We start from the raw sequence: 3,592 nt of genomic DNA, 5'->3' as shown, positions 1-3,592 counted from the left end.
AGAACTGCTTCAGACAGTGCCAAGAGGGATGGGCTAGGTATGTTTGAACTGATGGTTAAGTATTTGGAAGGGGATTCATGGTAATTTGTCCTTTACTATACTTTTTTAAAAATTCAAAGACTCACCGTATATTTTATGCCTCACGAACCACATTGTAACAATCCTCAGTCGATAGACATCTGTTTTCACTTTCTGACTACTATGAATAATGATGCTAATAACGTTACGTGAACATGTTTTTACTTCTTTTAGGAATATGCTTAGGAGTGGAATTGCTTGCTCCTATCATAATTGTTTAATCTTTTGAGAGACAAACTGTTTTCTCAAATGATTGCACTATTTAACATTTCCACCAGCCAAATACGATGGGTCAATTTCTGCAAAAACCTCACTAAATTTGGTCTTTTTTTGTCTACATTACAGCCCATCTTAGGGGTGTGAAGGGTTTTATCATTTCATTTTGAGTACTTTCTTCATGACTAACGGTGTTGAGCATCTTTTCCTGTGCTTACCTACAGTATGATAATACTATAGTTATTTTTCATACTTCAACTAATTTGTTACTTTAATAGCAAAAAAAAAAAGGAACCCCCCCCCAGAATTTATAATCACAAGGAAGTGTTAAAGCCAAAAGAAGATTTACAGTTGCGCTTGTCCAATCACCCAGCATTTGAGGGGCACACCTATAATCCAACAGTCAGGCTTGTTGACTCCCCTGACTGTAACGGGGAGACCACACATAGGGATGGCAGTGCCTCACCAAACAAAGGAAAAGATGGTTATTGTAGGATTACGGAGAAGGTGGCATTTGGAGAAATTTAAAAGAAACAGTTTGACAGGTGCAACAGAATACAAAGCTACATGAAAAGGGGTCAACATCAGCCCTGGAGTGCAAAAAGGACCCAGGAGCTCAATTATTTTTTAGAAGTACAAAGTTAAATGTGGAATGTTGTATTCAGAAATCCCTGCTCAGAAATGCTTCACCAGGGTTGGAAATCCAGGCTGCTTTTCTAGGTTGGAGTGGTGGTTCCTCCAAAGCTTAAGGCTTCGTTCTCACGGAGAATTTCAAACAGCAAAATTTGTCAGCCTACAGTTTAAGAAAACAAGGTTCCTCAGTATTTTTATAGTTGCACAGAAAAAGGAGTTTTTATGACACTTTTTAAATTGGAATGTGTGCATGGGAGAAAAGTACAACTTCCTGTTAACTTTCTGGCTGGTTTTATTGGTGTCCCTACCCCCAGCGCTTGGGGCTGGAACCTAGGTGTTGATACATTTAGCAAGTGCTCTACCACGGAGCAAGGTCAGGATCCCTTATCAAACAAGAGTCCTGCTGTTCCTAGACAGGGTCCCTTACCTTCCCGTTTATCTGTGATTTGAGAGTTTTCCTTCCTCTAATATTTAGTTTCCCGAGATAGATTCACAGGTGACTGAACCATCTCCAGAGACCTCGTCAGAATCACAGTCACTTTCCTAAAAGGGAGCCTTGGAGACACAAGACTGGCTGAAGTATCATCCTATTAGGCTCAAACATGTGTTGTCTAATACCCTCTCAAGGAATGAAATGACACCGGCAGTTACTCTAGGTGGTTTGCCAATTTTCTGGTACTGTAGAAATGTTACTATTTATTCATCACTTTATTTTCTCTCTCAGAGTACACAGAAAAACTGCATTTCTTGACATGCTTTGCAGTTGTGAGGAGAATGCTACTTCCAGGGCTATTCAGCAAAACAGCGCCTCTTCCAAGTGACTAGAAGACATATGTTCTAGATGAGGTAGTTACAAGGTGGAGAGGACTTTGTATAATCAAAAATAAACTTTTGTTTTGCTTAGTCCCTGAGATTTGGGGGTTTGTTACAATAGCATAGCCTAGACTAGTGGTGGTGGTGAACCTATGGCTCGCATGCTTCAGTGGGCTGTTTGTATCATTGAAACTTCTAAAAGGTTCACCGTCATGGGCCTGGACTATCAAGATTACAGTCAATGTTACTCTCCCATCTTTCTCCTTAAATCTAGGGAGTTGCTGGGCGTGGTGGTGCACACCTGTAATGCCAGCTACTGAGGAGGCTGATACAGGAGGACTGCAAGTTCAAGGCCAATGTGGGAAACTTAGCAAGAGCCTGTCTCAAAAAATCTTAAAGGGCTGGGAATGTAGGTATAGCTCAGTGGTAGAATACTTATCCAGTACCACACATGCAAGGCCCTGGGTTCAATCTCCAGTACCACCAAAACCAAACCAAACCAAACCCAGGAAACAGGAATCATGTATTTCCCATAAAATATGTATTATATAGCATAGTTCCAACAGAGGCAGCAGATGCTCAGAGTTCTCCAGACTAGGTACTTGTCTTCATAGACTCACTGCCTCTGAGCTCCATATCCTGGGACTCAATGGCAGGCACTTACTAAATACTGACTTAGGTTGCCTTTCTTCTCTTCCCTTACAGAGGACTACCATGAGCAAAGAATTAAAAATAAATGGAGGGGTTTATTTATTCAGGACACACAGCATCCGAATAGCAGTCATGTATATGAACCCTTCCCCATCCTACCTTGGTGAGGCATAGGTTTGGGAAACTGGCTTGGATTTTGAAATTCCTAGTCAGCTGTCAGAGCCTAGCATCCAGACACAGATCTGGAAGTTGGGAGCTTTCTCTGTCTCCCTCACAGCCAGCAGATTACTGAATGCTTTCTTTTACAGTGGTACTGGGGATTGAATCCAGGGCCTTCACACTGATCTATACCCCCAGACATTTTTATTTTGAGACAGGGCCTAAGTTGCATAGGCTGGTCTCAAACGTGTGACCCTCCTGCCTCAGTCTTCAAGAGTGCTGGGATCACGTGTGTGCACCCCACACCTGGAAGATTACTGAACCCTCATTATTTCATCTCTTACCTCACGTGACTTGTGCCCTGTCCTCCCCTTCTCTGTTCCTTAGTTCAAGTTTTTACTGCTTTACAACTTGATTATTCTAAGACGATCTTCTTCCCCCTCACAACTCCCCCAGAGGCTTTCTTCATTGCTTGTCCTTCTGCAACGCAATTCTAATTGTGACTTCCTTCTGCATCAATCTTCCAAACTTTCAAATGTGAATGTAAGTTTTTTTTTTTTTTGTACGGAGGATAGAACTTGGGTCCTTGTGCTTGTGAGGCAGGCAGCAGCTCTAACATTTTTGCTGGACTCTCCCTGATCTGGCTCTGTCATCATTCCTCATACGTAATCCACTAACTTGTAAACCCAAGTCAGGTATTCTGTATTCTGACATTTTCCCTCGCCCCCAGTGTCTCCCATCCAGGCAGAGGCAGTCACCTGTTCAGGCCAATCAGTGCACCTGAGCCCACCCCTCATCTCACAGAACACTGTCAAGCAGCTGGTTTTTTAAGTAGTATCTGTTTATGTGGCGGTCTCCTCTGGTATAGTACAAGCAACCTGAGAATCGTCCCTTTGCCGGAGTAGATGCGCTATCTTTTGTTAACTGAGTAAAAAATAAGTGACCAAATAGGAGATAAAAAGGTGAGTCTATTATTATGAATGGAATCATTATGTATTACAAACATATATCCCCAAAAAAAGACAAAGAGTGACAAATGTGA

This window comes from Fukomys damarensis, unplaced genomic scaffold (assembly GCF_012274545.1).
Source record: "Fukomys damarensis isolate Sample0158 unplaced genomic scaffold, DMR_v1.0_HiC HiC_scaffold_23, whole genome shotgun sequence".
NCBI lineage: Eukaryota > Metazoa > Chordata > Mammalia > Rodentia > Bathyergidae > Fukomys > Fukomys damarensis.
This window is presented reverse-complemented; position numbering follows the sequence as displayed.